Source organism: Mustelus asterias, unplaced genomic scaffold (assembly GCF_964213995.1).
Source record: "Mustelus asterias unplaced genomic scaffold, sMusAst1.hap1.1 HAP1_SCAFFOLD_194, whole genome shotgun sequence".
NCBI classification, from domain to species: domain Eukaryota; kingdom Metazoa; phylum Chordata; class Chondrichthyes; order Carcharhiniformes; family Triakidae; genus Mustelus; species Mustelus asterias.
Genome location: NW_027590187.1, coordinates 695960 through 712973, shown reverse-complemented (window position 1 = coordinate 712973; position 17014 = coordinate 695960). Strand labels below are relative to the sequence as shown.

Sequence of the window (17014 nt, the reverse complement as noted above, 5' to 3'; positions counted from 1 at the left end):
AGATATCTCAGATGATTGTTATGCTGGAGGTGATGAAAGGGAGGAAGAGCTGAGGACAAGGAGGGTTTTGGAAACACAGATAAGAATATTAAAATTGAGACATTGCTTAATTTTTTTATGGCGGCATGGTAGCACAGTGGTTAGCACTGCTGCTTCACAGCTCCAGGGACCTGGGTTCGATTCCCGGCTCGGGTCACTGTCTGTGTGGAGTTTGCACATTCTCCTCGTGTCTGCGTGGGTTTCCTCCGGGTGCTCCGGTTTCCTCCCACAGTCCAAAGATGTGCGGGTTAGGTTGATTGGCCATGATAAAATTGCCCCTTAGTTTCCTGAGATGAGTAGGTTAGAGGGATTAGTGGATAAAATATGGAGGGATATGGGGGTAGGGCCTGGGTGGGATTGTGGTCGGTGCAGACTCGATGGGCCGAATGGCCCCTTTCTGCACTGTAGGGTTCTATGATTCTATGACGAGTCAGTGTTTGTCACTGAGCACAGGGTTGATGCATCAACGGTATTTGGACTAAATTCTGATTTAATGATGAGAAATCAATCAGCAGCATTCTGGACACAGCAGCACAATAAATCGGATCAGAAGTGGACTACATGGCCCTTCAAGCCTACTGCTCGATTCAATAGCATCATGTTTTAGATTCCCAAACCACAGAATCTTTACAATGCAGTAGCAGTCCATTTGGCCCATCAAGTCTACACTGCGTTATTGAAATTGCACGCTATCTAATCGCACTCTCCCGCCTCATAGCCCCAGAGACCCGGGTTTGGTCCTGACGTTTGCTGACTGTGCAGATTTTGCACATCTTCCCCCGTGGGTTTCCTCTAGGTGTTCTGGTTTACTCCCGTGGTTCAAAGATGTGCAGGTTAGGTGGATTGGCCATGTTAAACGTTCCTTTATTTTCCTAAGATGTGTACATTAGGCACTGAATCGTTGCAATTTTGACACTTATTTTGAAAATTTTCCCCTGGTTCTTGATGAACTCTTGACTGGAACAGGAAAACATCTATCATTGAATCCCTACATTGCAAAAGGTGGTCATTCGGCCCATTGAGGCTCCACTGATTCTCTGACCTATCCACGCAACCTCACATTTTACCACGTTAATCCTCCTAATCTCAACATACTGGGAGACATAAGGGCAAATCTAGCATGGTAAATCCACTTACCCTATCAATGGAGTGTGGGGGAAACCAGAGCACCCGGAGGAAAGCCGCATGGACACAGAGAAAATGTGGAAAATACATACAGCCACCCAAAGCCTGAATTGAACCCGCGTCCCTGTCATTCTGCAGCAGCAGTGCGAAAGCCACACTTCTTTCTCTTCCATAAGACCATAAGACGTAGGAGCAGAATTAGGCCACTCAGCCCATCGAGTCTGCTCCGCCATTTTACTCATTCCCATTCTCCTGTCTTTTCCCCGTAACCCCTGATCCCCTTATTAATCAAGAATCTATCTATATCTGTCTTAGAAACACTCAATGACCTGGCCTCCACAGCCTTTTGCGGCAAAGATTTCCACAGATTCGCCAATCTCTGGCTGAAGAAATTCCTCCTCATCTCTGTTTTAAAGGATCATCCCTTTCGTCTGAGGCTGTGCCCTTTGGTTCTAGTTTTTCCTAGAAGTGAAAACATCCTCTCTGTGTCCACTCGAACCAGGCCTCGCAATATCCGATAAGTTTCAATAAGATCCCCACTCGTCCTTGTAAACTCCAACGAGTACAGATCCAGAGTCCTCAACCATTCTTCATACAACAAGCTCCTCAATCCAGGGATCATTCTTGTGAACTTCCTCTGGACCTTTTCCATGGCCAGCACATCCTTCCTTAGGTATGGGGCCCAAACTGCTCACATTACTCCAAACGGGGTCTGACCAGAGCCTTTGCCAGTCTCAGAAGTGCATCCATGGCCTTGAATTCCAGCCCTCTCAACATTGTATTTCCCTTCCGAACTGCCGACTGAACCTGCACGTTTACCTGAAGAGAATCTTGAACAAGGACTCCCAAGTCCCTTTGTGCTCCTGAGTTCCTAAGCATTTCACAATTTAAAAAATAATCTGTGCCTCCATTCCTCCTTCCAAAGTGCATAACCTCACACTTTTCCACATTGTACTCCATCTGCCACTTCTCTGCCCACTCTCCCAGCCTATCCAAGTCCTTCTGCAGCACGCCTGCTTCCTCAATGCTCCCTGTCCCTCAACAGGTCCTCTCAGACTTCTTTCCCTGAGGAAAAATATCCAACTTCTCAAATCGATCTTCATAGCTACAAATCTTTATCAATAGAATCATTCGTGTGGATATCCTTTGTACTCTCCCCATTGCCTTCACAACCTTCTTCAAGTGTGGTGCCCAGAATTGGACGCAGTGCTCCCGGCTCTAGTGTATTTAAAAGCTCAACACGATCTTCTTACTCATGTATTCAATCCTCCAATAAAACGTAGGGTGCCATTTTCTTTATTACCTGCTCTCTCAACATGCTCAACCACCTTCAATGACTTTTGTACTGAGAAACCGAGATCCCTTTTTTCCTGCATTTCCTTAAGAGTTTCTCTCTTTATTTCTCCACACTTTCAAAATGAATCAACTCACACTTCTCTGCATTGAACTTCAACTAGTTCGGTGATTGACCCGCACAGGTGCCCGACTGTGGCAATTCAGAGAATTTCACAGTAACTTCATTGCAGTGTTAATGTAAGCCTTACTTGTGATTAATAAACTTTACTTTAACTTTACTTTCCTTTACTTTTACTTAATCTGTCACTCGTCTGCCCAGAGGACAGCAATGGAAGCGTTCACTCAGCATCTACACATTGTTCTGAGCTCTCGGGTCTCTCGTCTAATTCACTCTGCCTCTCAACATAGAACAACCTCCTCATTCCGGGGGGCAATCTAGTGAACCTTCTCTGTACCGCCTCCAATGCAAGCTTACCTTTTCTCAAATGTGGATACCATAGCTGTACACAACATTGCAGATGTGGTCTCCATAAAATCCTGTACAATTGTACCAAGTCTTCATCAACTCCAATCCACTTGCAATAAAAACAAACATGCCATTTGTAATTGCTTTAATGAATAATCTGGATTGTGCTCCGAATTCTCTGCAACATTTTAAATCCGTCAAATTTCAACGTCTCTTCAGCTCTGAAGAAGAATCATACAGACTCGAAGTATTAACTTTGTTTCTCTCTCCCTATATGCTGCCAGATCTGCTAAGGTTTCTAGCATTTTCTGTTGTTATTTCAAATTTCGTCTCTCTGCCATCCTCACCTTTTAGACATATATTTGTTTTTTTTTAACTTTCCCGTCAGACTTCGGCCACCAACTCTCCTGTCATTTAAACATTGCTGCACTTCTCCTTGTTTAGAAACGACAAGAGAACAGCTCACACTCGATTCAGTGATGAGTGATGAATGCGAAATTATGTGAGGAGTTGTGACAGAAAATGAACATCTCCGCCTTTTCCCTGCAACCCTGCACATTCTTCCTTTTCAGATAACAGTCTAATTCATTTAGAACGTTTCAATTGAATCTATATCCACCACACTCTCCAGCAATACATTCAACACTTTACACACTCATTGTGTGAAAAATGTTTTCCTCGCGTTCCTATTCCTTCCTTTGCTAATGATGCTAAACCTGTTCTCTCTCATTCTTCATCATTCCAGAGTGGGAACAGTTTGTCTCTATCCACTCTGTCCAGACGCCTCATAACATTTAATGCCTGTAAGTGGAACCCCTGGTGGGATGGTAAGATTTTTAAACCAGTCGACATTAAGGTTTTGATAAAACTAGCAGCATTCAGTTAAGTGACTTCTAAATGCGTTTATGAGCTAACAAGAAACAATATGAGATGCAGTAATTGATTCAAACGAGTAATTATGATTGTAAAACACATATGCTGATATTTTGAATGGATTATTATTAACTTTAAAGAAGTTACCAGTTGGCAGTAAACCAATACAGATGAGACTTTGTCAAAGGGTCATCTGGACTTGAATCATCAACTCATTTTACTCCTTTCAGATGCTGCCAGACCGGCAGAGATTTTCCAGCATTTTCTCTTTTGATTTCAGATGATCGCATCAGTAGCAATTTGCTTTTATTTTAGAGTTGCACTGTTGCACCTCATTTAGAGTTGTAGGACTGAGAAACCTCACTAATGAAATGGATGAGATACTTCGGAACTATTTTCCTTTTACTTTTCATTGTCTCTCTATAATCTTCCTACCAGAATGAATAAGTTCACAATTCTCATCTTTCAATGTCATCTGCAACTTATCCACTCATTCTGTCAACTTGCCTATGTCCTTTTTGAAGGTTCACACTATCCTCCTCACAGTTCACAATGCTTCCAACTTTAACATTATCCCAAAATTCTGAAATTGTGTCCTGTGCACCATTACGTCTGTCACGAATAGATCCTGGTGATGTTCACAGTATCTACACCTTTTGTGCATACCAAACTGGTTTGAGGCTTAAAACAGAAAAGAGGAGCCAATGCAGATACCTGCCTGCATATTCCACGTAAATGTTGCAGAATTGCAGTCAAGTGGTTCTGTTATTATTGTTAAGAGGAAGTAGCAGAGAATGTTTTCGATCCATCGACCTCTGAGCTATGGGCCCAGCATGCTTCAGCTGCGCCACTCTGCTACGGCAAGCCCAGCTTCGCCTACCCCCTCCCGCCTCCACCCCTCCTCCCCCACCGCCTCCACCCCCTCTCCCTCCTCTCTCCTCCCCTCCCCGCATCTCTCCCCTTCCCTGTCCCCCCTTACCCCGTCCCCCCTCCCTACTGCCCTCTCCCTCTCTCCCCTCTCCCCCTCTCCCCCTCCCCCCTCGTCCCCTCCGCCCCTCTCCCACCTACACCCTCGTCCCCTCCACCCTCCCTCCTCCCCCTCTCCTCCCGTCCCTCTCCCCCCTCACCCCTTCCCCTCCCCCTCCAGCCTCCCCCTCCCCTCCCCGCTCCCCGCTCCCCACTCCCCGCTCCCCCCTCCCCGCTCCCCCTCCCCGCTCCCCCTCCCGGTCCCCCTCCCCCTCCCCCTCCCACTCCCCCTCCCCCCTCCCCCTCCCCCTACCTCTCCCCGTTCCCACTCCCCTTCCCCAACCTCCCCTCCCCATACCCCTCCCCCGTCCCCCATCCCCATCCCCCTCCCCTTCCCCTCGCCTAACCCTCCGCCTCCCCCTCCCCTCCCCTCCACCCTCCTCTCCCCCTCCCCCTCCTCCCTCCCCCCTCTACCCCTCCCCCCCACCCCCGCTGTTCAAAGATGTCCACTGTTGTTGTGCAAAATGTTTCACTGTTTTTCCTGCTGTGCTCTATGATATAGAGGTTTACAACATGGAAACAGCCCCATCGGCCCAACCTGTCCATGCCGCCCAGTTTTTTTTTACCAACGAGCTATTCCCAATTGCCCGTGTTTGTCCCATACCCTCCAGAGCCATCTTACCCATGTAACTGTCTCAATTGGTGTTGAGAGATGATTTCTGCTGTTGTGTAAAATGCTCCCCTGTTGTGTTTCCGGCTGTGTAAATGTTTTTTTTTCTCTGTTCTGTTTATATGGCCCCTGCTCTGCAAATGTGTTTTATGTTGTGTGAGAAGATTCTCCGTGAAGATGTTTCTGTCAGTAAATTGTTGCATATTGTGCTAAGATGTTCCCCGTTCATATGCTTTCTTGCATATAAAAGTGATTCACTGCAGATCGAGGTTTTTGGGGGGAAAGAGAAGCCGATGTAAATACCTGTCTGCAGACTCCATCTAAAAGTCACAAGTCGTTTCATTATCAGTGATAATAGGAATAGCAGAGGATGGTTGTGATCCACCGACTGCTGGATTGTGGATCCAGCACGCTTCCGCTGCGACACTCTGCTATGGTAAAAGTCAGCTGTGCTGTCTATCAATGTAGTCAGGCAGATTTTCGCCGTTGTATCATTTAATACTCGTTCCAGTGTCAGGAGGTTCAGCCACTGCATCACACCGAGAATAAAACAGAGAAACACACACAATCGCAGTAAGAGAGATTGTCTGGACACGTAACGACAGACAAAGGTGCTGAAAAACCGGCAAAACACGGAATTGGAAAATCAATCACTATTTTAAAAGGAATTTTCTGTTGCAAATACATGTTTGTAAATATAATTCCTGCTGTGCAACTGTGCTCTCTGTTGCTGAGAGGTGTTTTCTGTTGTTGTGTAAAATGCTTCCCTCATGCTGAAAGTATCTTTTCGGCTGGATAAATATGGTCCATCTTGTGTAATTTAAAAAAATGTTCTGTTAATATATGCCCTGCTCTGTAACCGTGTTCCCTGTTGTGTCAAAATGTTCACCGTGAAGATGTTTTCTGTTCGGCAGAAAGATGATTAACTGGTCTCATGATGTTCCATATTCGGTTAAAATGTTGCACGTTGTGTTAAGATGTTTTCTATTCTTGTATAAAACTCTGGTTAAACTGCAACTGGATAACGATCGCCCAATTTCGACTGCATTTTACCCTCTGTTCGTGAATGTGATTGGGGGATTCATATTGTGTCCAACACAGGCACGTGAGTGAGATTTGTTCAGTATTCGTCCGTCTCTGGTTGTAGATGTGAGTTTGTGTTTGTTTTATTCATTTCGAGAGGTGGGCCTCACTGACGAGGCCAGCGTTCATTGCCAATCTCTAACTGACCTGAAGAAGGTGGTGGTTTGCTGCTTTATTGAACTGCTGCAGTCCCTGAGGTGTCGGTACAGCCACAGTGCTGTTAGCCAAACAGTCTTTCGGGATTTTGCCACTGCGACAGTGAAGGAGCCGCGATGTATTTCCAAGTTAGGATGGTGAGTGGCTTGAGGAGGAGCTTGCAGTGCAGGTGTTCCCATGTATCTACTGCCACTGTCCTTCGAGATGGTAGAGGTGGTGGGTTTGTGGGTGTAGTCGAAGAAGAGTAGATGAAGAAACATTGATCCCATTGCCAGAGGAGAGAAGGTTGGTTTTTAATGTGCTGAGTATTTAGGACCTGGAATGCGCTGCCTGGGAGGGCGGCAGAGGCAGCATCAAATCAGAGCTGTCAAGGGGGAATGGGATCAGCATCTGAAGTGAAAGGATATCCAGGTTTATGAGACAAGGACTTGGAAAGGGATGAGATGAGATGCTCTTTTACAGACCAGCATACAGTCAAAGGGCCGAATGGTCTCCCTCGCTTTGTTGTATCCATTCTAAGATTCTAGATATATGAGTGTTGGACTCATTCTGTATCTTTCTGTCTCTAATGCGACATATGTCTGTGATATTAATTTCTAAATCAATCTGAGAGACTTTGCAAATCTGTACACATTCTACCTGGAAGATACCTAATTGAAACTGGGCCTTTTGCTCTAATTAGTGCATGATTCCACACGATCCTCTACTCAAAATCTTCAACGTAACATCATCTGCTTATCTCTGAAATTCATTCTCCATCGTCTCATTACCGAGATTTTCCTTTAGTACGTCTGTGCTCGTCGACTCAAATGTTCCAGGTAAAAGCAAATTCGAAGTTATAGAACAAAGAACAAAGAAAATTACACCACAGGAATAGGCCCTTCAGCCCTCCAAGCCTGTACCGACCATGCTGCCCGACTGAACTAAAACCCCCAACCCTTCCGGGGACCATATCCCTCTATTTCCATCCTATTCATGTATTTGTCAAGACGCCCCTTGAAAGTCACTACCATATCCGCTTCCACTACCTCTCTCGGCAAAGCGTTCCAGGCACCCACTACTCTCTGTGTAAAAAATCTGCCTCGTGCATCTCCTTTAAACCTTGCCCCTCGCATCTTAAACCTGTGCCCCATAGTAATTGACTGTTCCAAACTCGGAAAAAGCTTCCATCCATGCCTCTCATAATCTTGTAGACTTCTATCAGGTCGCCCCTCAACCTCCGTCATTCCAGTGAGAACAAACAAAGTTTCTCCAACCTCTCCTCATAGCTAATGCCCTCCATACAAGGCAACATCCTGGAAAATCTTTTCTGTACCCTCTCCAAAGCCTCCACATCCTTCTGGTGGTATGGCGACCAGAATTGAACACTATATTCCATGTGCGGCCTAACTAAGGTTCCATATAGCTGTAAAATGACTTGCCAATTTTTAAACTCATTGCCCTGGCCGATGAAGGTAAGCATGCCGTATGCCTTCTTGACTACCTTCTCCACCTGCATTGCCACTTTCAGTGACCTGTGTACCTGTACACCCAGATCCCTTTGTCTATCAACACTTGTAAGGGTTCTGCCATTTACTGTATATTTCCGATCTGTATTAGACCTTCCAAAATGCATGACCTCACATTTGTCCGGATTAAACTCCATCTGCCGTCTCTCCTCCCAAATCTCCAACTGACCTATATCCTGCTGTATCCTCTGATTGTCCTCATTGCTATCTGCAAATCCACCAACCTTTGTGTCGTCCGCAAACTTACTAATCAAACCAGTTACATTTTCCTCCAAATCGTTTATATATATTACAAACAACAGAGATCCCAACACTGATCCCTGAGGAACGCCACTTGTCACAGCTCTCCATTCAGAAACGCACCCTTCCACTGCTACCCTCTGTCTTCTTTGACCAACAACATGTCGGTCTGCAGCGATAGTTGATGTGCATTTTTTCCACGCTACTGCAGTTCTGTATTGCGGCCAGTGGATGTCAGCACACTCTGGTAGACTGAAGTTTAAACATTAGAGAGGGACACAACAGACAAGAATTGTTCACATTATATTGAACCTGGGACGGAGAACTTCGGAATACTAAATCTGTTGGCCAGATCATTTTGAAATCTACCAGTACGCTGCTTTCCTCTGTAATTAAATTAAATCACTTAAATTATGATAAATCAGCAAGGCGATGCTTTGTAAGTGAATGTATTAGTGCCGGTTGGCATTTTATTTTGAACCAAGTGGCATTTTGAATCACTGCTGTTTCGGATAGTAAGAATTGAATATCCAACCCGCAGTCTGCATTACACTTTTTGCTTGTACAGTGATCATTAAACGTTTAGCACTCCCACTTTCCTATGTACCTTCACCCTACAACGTCTCCCTGCCCCGTCTCACAAGGCAGTCAACGTCGCACCTTCACTTTGTCTTTTACCCATGGGAGGCTTATCGTGACCAGTCCCCATGTGTTTCACTTTGCTCAGTTATATTGCCCAGATTGCATACAGTTCCAACTTTTCTATTCTCCATTAATAATAAATGAATGAAGAGAACCATCCCTTGATTAAACACTGTCAGCCTTTAGCGGGTGATTTTCATGAAGTGATGTGTGTGATTCCCGCTTTTATGCTTCTGTACAAATTCAGTCATAGGAAAATTATCCAAATATATCTTCAATTCTCCTTCTCACTCACAAAGAACTGAATAGGTGATAGATACAGTTTCAATAGTAGCTTTAAAAGATAGAGAATGGATTTACAAATTTAAAATCCAAGGGCGACATCAATGCCTGGAGTGGTTTTCAGGCTGTGGCGACCAGAATAACAATGCACATCCTCAAATTTGGATTATTCAAAATCATGGAATGGATCATCCATTGTGGATGGAAGGTAACTTTAAACTGTGCAGATGTGCTGTGCTTCAGGAGCTTGTTTTCCAAAAATCTCCATTAATCAAAAATGTTGCCTCATCCGCTGAGCATTTCCAGCATTTTCTGTTTTTGTTTCAGATTTCCAGCTTCCAGCTTTGCGTTGTGCTCTGTGCAGATGTTTGAGTGGAACAGGGAACCGGTTCTGATTACCCCTGTGACAGATAGAGTAGAATGTGTCTCCCGGCTATCAAGCCTGCGAGATTTGCCTCCAAGCTGGACAGGAGAATGAGGAAGAGAGAGAGGGAGGATCATTCTGTGATAGACACATTTCCTGTATAAAGGTGTGGATTTCCACAGCTGTTTCAAAAGACATAAGATGTTCCAACACGAGTTGCAATCAACGAAGTTCCTCTTAACAGTTCTTGACGTTTTAACTATGAGATTGTTGAACTGATGAATAGTTTCTACATTGTCAAAAATCCATAGATGGACAAGTAAAGTAACCTTCCATTGCGCGGCTCTGTGGCGCAATGGATAGCGCATTGGACTTCTAAGTAAAGGCCAGTTAGCTATTCAAAGGTTGTGGGTTCGAGTCCCACCAGAGTCGCATTTTTGATCAGATTCGTGGCCACCAGTTTGCTGCTTCACTGATGTGATTCAGCTTCGGCACCGACAATTCCTGCTCTGCCATCTCTCCATGCTGTTTCTGTTGACTCGGCTCCCAGGGAAACCACTGACTCGAGAATAAATCGCAAACCCCGGGGGCTTTCTTAAAGTTTGACACGACGTTCGCTTGTTGGGTTAGAAATAGTAACATATTTTTCAATTAGATATTTCACTTCTTCTGGGAGATAAAAAAGATTAAAGAACACACACGCAACAACAGCAATTGATAAATAGCTACAATCAAGAAATCAATATCAGTGCCCTGCAACCTGGTGGTGTTATTCTGGTGTGTCTGCTGCGCTTGTCCTTCCAGGCTGTCGTAGTCGTGGGTTTGGAAGCGGCTGGCAAAGGAGCCTTGCTGAGTTGCTGCAGTGCATCGTGTAGATGGTGCGCACTGCTGTAGTGGAGGGAGTGAATTTTTAATGCTTGGGAAGCGAATGAAGTGGGATGCTTTGTCCTGGATGATGCGAAACTTCTGTAGTGCTGTTCAAGCTGCATTCACCCAGGCACGTTATCTCAGGAAACCAAGTGCTCCTGTTTACTCCCACAGTCCAATGATGGGCAAGTTGGGTGGATTGGCCATGCTCGATTGCCCCTTGGTCTCGAAGGTGTTTGTATAGGTAGATTAGCGGGGTGGATGCGTGGCGCCGCGGGGATAGGTCCTGTGTGCTCTCTGTTGGAGAGTCGATACAGACTCGATGGGCAGAATGGTCTCCTTCAGCACTGTTGGGATTGTATGATTGTAAGGCCATTCGACTGTGTTAGAAATTCCCTGAGAAAAAAAATGGAAAGCTGTATTTGTGGAATTTACAGCATTGGCTTTATTGCAGATTATTTTTTTTCTGCAAAATGATGAAAATACCTGACCGAGCAAATAAATAGTAGACATATTTGTGGGGAGTCTCGAAACATGTTTTTGTTTCATTTTTGTAGATCATCCACTGTAAAGGTAAAGACAATATCGACTAGCAAGGATAGGACATTGCGACTTGCACACTTGCACTGATCACTTGTAAGGACTCAAGGTTCTCGCTGGGATTTGAAACCGGGATCTCCTGTTTACTCGGCTTGTGCAATGTCCTGTTTGCTCAAGTCAACAAAGACCCAAATCCCACCCTACGTGTTCCTTGCACGAAGGTACTAAGATTGACAGGTCTGAGCAACGGGAACTATGCAATTGGAAGGTTTCATCCTGGCGACAAGAATATCTCCCCACAGCTGCTTTCGGAGCTGCTGCATATTTCCAGCATTTCCTGTTTCTGATTTTGTGCCTTCATTATAAGAGTTCATTACTGACAAACCAAACGTTGTCTCTTGGACGCAGCACCAGATAGAGCTTTTCTGTGATCTTCACACAGACAAGTTCACTATTCACTTTCCTACACAAGTGCTTTAAAATCGGCTGTTTTCACACTGAGCACCCTGCGGCATTGCCTTCAAACCTCACCCCACCCTCCACCCGCACACCAGATTCTCAGTGGTACAAGTGTATCTGAGGAATTCACAAAGATAAGAGATCACGGTGTTTATGAGGGAATATAAAGGATTAATCCATACTCACAAACAGATTGATTATGTAAGAATCTCTCTCTCACACACACACACACACACACACGGCAGATGGTGGAATTTGACATCAGGAAAAACATCTGGATTTAAAAGTCCAATGACCACGAATCGATTGGCATAAAATAACACAGCTTGTTCATGAAGGCCCCGCCTTCTCAGCCTTGCTCCTCGCTTGGGGTGTGAATCCTCTGGTTAAATCATCAAAGTAGCTGTGATGGCGGAGTGGTTAAGGCGTTGGATTCGAAGTCCAATTGCGTTTCCCTGCGCAGGTTCGAACTCTACTCGCAGTGATTATGGTTGGAAATGTTTGCTTCAGGCAGGTACAAAATCGCCAACTTTTTCTATTCAGTATGTGGATCTCCATCATGCTTTCAGCTGCATGGCTCTGGGCCGGGTGTCGGAAGCTGAGCTTGGAAAAGACACATGGGTGTCCTCGGGCTGGCATGGACGTGATAGGCTGAATGGGTTCCTTCTCACCCGGTGCGGAAAGGGGAGTGTCGGGATGGCGACCTCCTCGTGAACCTGCTCCTGGGCCTGGCGAAACGCGCCATTTACCGGTCCAGGCTGCGGGCGATCGAGGGGGCCGTCCATCCTGACTGTCTTCCCCTCTACCGCGGCTACGTTCGCGGCCAGGTGTCCCTGGAGAGGGAGCATGCGGTGTCCACGGGCGAGGTTGACGCTTTCCGCGCCCGCTGGGCACCGCAGGGGTTGGGGTGCATTATTGACCCCAATAATCACATTTTAATTTGATGTTTTTAAGTTTCCTTTGTACTTTGATTTCTGTTCGGGCTGTTGCCCCTCCTTTTTGGGGAGCTCCCCCTTTTACTTTGTCCTGATTTAATCTGAGTTTGTTTACTTGGTTTGGTTTGACCTAAAAAGAGGGCAGCGAGCGATCGAGGGGGCCGTCCATCCTGACTGTCTGCCCCTCTCCCGCGGCTACGTTCACGGCCGGGTGTCCCTAGAGAGGGAGCATGTGGTGTCCAAGGGTGTGGTTGACGCCTCCCGCGCCCGTTGGGCACCGCAGGGGTTGGGGTGAGTTATTGACCCTGACAATCACATTTTAATTTGATGTTTTTAAGTTTCCTTTGTACTTTGATTTCTGTTCGGGCTGTTCCCCCTCCTTTTGGGGAGCTGCCCCTTTTTACTTTGTCCTGACTTAATCTGAGTTTGTTTATTTGGTTTGACCTAAAAAGAGGGCAAACCGGGCACACATTTACACAACAGGGAAGAATTTGTCAGAACCACAGTGAAGATCTGTCAACGACAGAGTTATATTCCAAACAGAGGGAACAGTTACACAGCAGAAAGCACAGTTACACAACAGGACATACATTTCAAAACAGGGCCTATCTTTGTGCAACAGAAAATCCCTTTTCATACATAATCAGTTTTTCCATCTCAGTATCTTGGTCGAATATGTTCTGTCCCTCATTGTGTGTGTGTCCTAATAGTTTTTTTACTGCTTTTCTATGTGTCTTTCTCTGTCTGTTAAATTCGGGATGATTTGGTTTGAAATAAAAAGAGATAGTGAATAGTTTCCTGGCTCGCGGGCAGCAGTAACAAGCAGGGAGATGCTTGCTTTCGGAGCAGAGTGGCGCAGCGGAAGCGTGCTGGGCCCATAACCCAGAGGTCGCTAGATCAAAACCATCCTCTGCTATCACGTACTCACTCCATCAAGTAGGAATGTTCTGCTGCTGCCCAAAGGCAAATCCGGGTTTTCTTTGCAGTTCATTTGCTTCATCTTCTTGATTTTCATTAACGAGTAGCACAGCGTATTTGTCTCAGTTGTCTGGACAGTTTATTCAGCCAGCAGCGCGGGAATTGTCCCGTATTGGTTGAGATTGTTCATGAAGGCACTGCCTTCTCAGCCTTGCTCCTCGCCTGAGGTGTGAATCCTCTGGTTAAATCACCAAAGGTTAGCTCTCCCCATTGATACCTCCCAGAAACGACTGTGGACCTTGCTTTAATTTTACAAACAATGGACGAATCATTTCTCTGACACATTGTTCAAATATAAAAGTGTGCAAAAAAGTAAACTGAGCATGCGAACCGGAAGCATCCCTAAAATTTCATTTCTATCACAGTTGTATCATTTCAGGAACAATCAGAAACAACCAAAATGCAAAGACCAACGCAAGAACAGTTCCGTGATTCGAACAGGCAGCCCTCTACTCTGATGTCAGACGCTCTTCCGTTACGCCACAAACTCACAGCACTTGTGACTTTTAAATCACAGTCATGTTCGGTGAATTCAAAACCAGACAGGGACAAGGGAGTTGAACTGCCTCTCTCTTTACTTTCTCTGGATTTACATCAAATGGAAAAGTAACAGCGAATCAAGATTAACGAGAAAGCAGAAAGGCAACATTTTCCTGTGGGAGAAATGTGTTCTTTGTTACGGATGTTAAAACACAAGAGGTAGTTTGGGGAGCCACCATGGTATGACGAGGTGGCCGAGTGGTTAAGGTGATGGACTGCTAATCCATTGTGCTCTGCACGCGTGGGTTCGAATCCCATCCTCGTCGGTGGTGCATTTGTTCTGTCTACTTATTGGCGGTGAACTGATGATTCGTTTCGTATTTTGAGGTTCACGGAACCAAGATGAAGTTTGGGGACACAGGCTTGATGGGCGAATAGTCCAGAACAATTCCACATTCCCATTTTTCTAATCCGATGAGAAACTCGATTCAAATCAGGGCACCAGTGTTGGACAGGAGTTTGCCACCAGATTAACATGTGCTTTCAGAAGATCCAAAGCAGACGCCAGCTTCATTTGCGGCCCGAATGGCAGATTTTGTCTTTCCAGAATAGGCAGCTCAGCCATGAAAATTAGCGCCGTTTTAGCGGGATTGGCCATGCTAAATAGTCCCTCAGTGTCAGGGGGATTAGCACGGTAAATATGTGGGGTTACGAAGATACAGGCTGGGTGGGATTGTTGTCGGTGCAGGCCCGACGGACCAAATGTTTTCCTTCTGCGCTGTAGACATTCTCATGAAGTTCCAGGCGGCAGTGTCACTTCTCTGAGAGCATTGATACACCAGTTCCTGATTTCTGAAAACTTTACCTAAAAAGCCGACTCCGATGAGATTCTGACCCACAACTTTTGAATGTCTCACCAGACAACATTCTCTCTTCCACATTCTTCCATCGGGAAAAAGATACATCAGTCTGGGATCACCTACCAATCGACTCAAGAACAGCTTCTGCCCTGCTGCCATCAGACCTCTGAATGGACCTCCCTTGCATTACGTTGATCTTTCTCGACACCTTAGCTATGATTGTAACACTACATTCTGCAGTCTCTTCTTTCCTTCTCTATGAACGGTATGCTTTGTCTCTATAGTGCACAAGAAAAAATACTTTTTCACTGTATACTAATACATGTGACAATAACAAATCAAATCAAATTAAATAAAACAATGATGAGAAGTCCTACATGCCATTCTTTGCGCCACAGATCCGCAGCTGCAGCGCTCATACTGCAACAAAGAGTGATCAGAGCAGAAAGTGCATCTTGCTGAAATAATCGGCCAATTCCAGTTCAACATTTAAGCAAACGAGCAAATAAACATGACACGTCGCGCTCGGGAAAGGGTATCGTGGGGAAAAAAAGACAAGAATCAAAGTGCATCAGACGTGACTGCCGTCAAACTGAACAGAACCAGACATCCATTATGCCACAAGAGAAGCCCTTTCTCCAAATAAGTGTTTGGATAGTTTTATTTGTTGCTCTTGCACTGACAGGTAACAGTAAATCACAACCACAACAACCAGTAACAGCCAGTTGAATGATCATCACAGACTCGCTGATAATGGAGTTTCTAACAGTGACAGATAGTTTCTGACCATCCGCAGATTGGACCTGGAGGAAACCAGATTCACTGTCAGAGCTGAACTTTCTTACAGAGTGGGTGGCAGAACCAGGTGAGCGATGGTCGTGGAATGTGACTGTGCGAGCATTTGACCTAGGGTCAGTTCCTGGCCATCACAGTTCTGATTTCTTTAATTAGTTATCGCAGGTCATAACAGTAGGTGGGCACCCTTAAAATGAAATCCTCACCATCACGATCGTTCTAATGGAAAATTCAGCTTCAATTTACTTTGAGTGGAAACTTTGTTCAATGAAAGAACAGGCCTCAAAATTGATCAATGAATTCCCAGTATGAAACAATAGTAAAAAGGTGGCTAAAACGAGACAAGCCAACTTCAGTTTACTCCGGGCACACCTGGTGCCTGATGAAATCAGCAACTAAGGTAGTTCCGTAATAATATCTAATGCAAATAACGATTGCTTATGCAGCGCGAGTGATGGTGGCATAATGGTGGAATTAGCTGCCTTTCAAGCAGATGATATGGGTTCGATTCCCGGCCATTTGCATTGGTAATTTATTTGGAATCTTATCAGCGGCCTCTTGTATTTTAAAATGAGTGAACAAAAACAGGGTGAATGCAACATTCGACAGTAATAGAGATACTTTTGTTTTCACTGAAAAATTATTTAAATAGAAAAAAACAAGCCTCTGACCTAATAAATGAATTCAGAGACAAAGGTACAAAGTAAAAGTTGAGGAACAAATTTCAGCTCACACACTGTGCTCTGCAATCCTGGTACTGATGAAGTTAATATATGCACGTGACTGAGGTGGTTATATTAGGGCGGCAAGTAAGTAGCTGCGATGGCCGAGTGGTTAAGGGGTTGGATTCGAAATCCAATAGGGTTTCCCCGCGCAGGTTCGAACTCTACTCGCAGCGATTATGGTTGGAAATGTTTGCTTCAAGCAGGTACAAAGTCGCCAACTTTTTCTATTAAGTATGTGGATCTCCATCATGCTTTCAGCTGCATGGCTCTGGGCCGGGTGTCGGAAGCTGAGCTTGGAAAAGACACATGGGTGTCCTCGGGCTGGCATGGATGTGATAGGCTGAATGGGTTCCTTCTGTGCTGGTACTTTTCTCTGGTTCTTTCTGCGGTTCCATGAGGAAAATCATAACGTGAGCAGAATGATAAAAAAAATCAGCATCAGGTGCACAAGGACAAAACAAGGTCTCACGTCAGAGGAAGATTCTTATGTAAAGACACACAGAGCATAAGAAATACATTTAATCAGAAAGAGTTGAATGAATGTGAATATCAAAATGCTGCTCAGATGATATGTCATCGAGTTCATTCAAACACATTGCTACAAGCTGGTCATTACTGGGTGTTAGGTTTTCCTGGCTAAAACGGATTGGGAATGGAAGGAACAG

At 45.1% G+C, this 17014-nt stretch overlaps 3 non-coding genes across 3 annotated transcripts; all 3 read left to right on the top strand.

Moving 5' to 3' along the window:
- The first annotated feature begins 10051 nt into the window (after window positions 1-10051).
- On the top strand, window positions 10052-10142 carry trnar-ucu (transfer RNA arginine (anticodon UCU)). Its single transcript is given in 2 exon segments — window positions 10052-10088; window positions 10107-10142. It is a non-coding gene; the product is annotated as a tRNA-Arg (tRNA).
- Window positions 10143-14213: 4071 nt separating this feature from the next.
- trnas-gcu (transfer RNA serine (anticodon GCU)) lies at window positions 14214-14295 on the top strand. The gene has a single exon. It is a non-coding gene; the product is annotated as a tRNA-Ser (tRNA).
- Window positions 14296-16440: 2145 nt separating this feature from the next.
- Window positions 16441-16522, top strand: trnas-cga (transfer RNA serine (anticodon CGA)). The gene has a single exon. It is a non-coding gene; the product is annotated as a tRNA-Ser (tRNA).
- The last annotated feature ends 492 nt before the right edge of the window (window positions 16523-17014 follow it).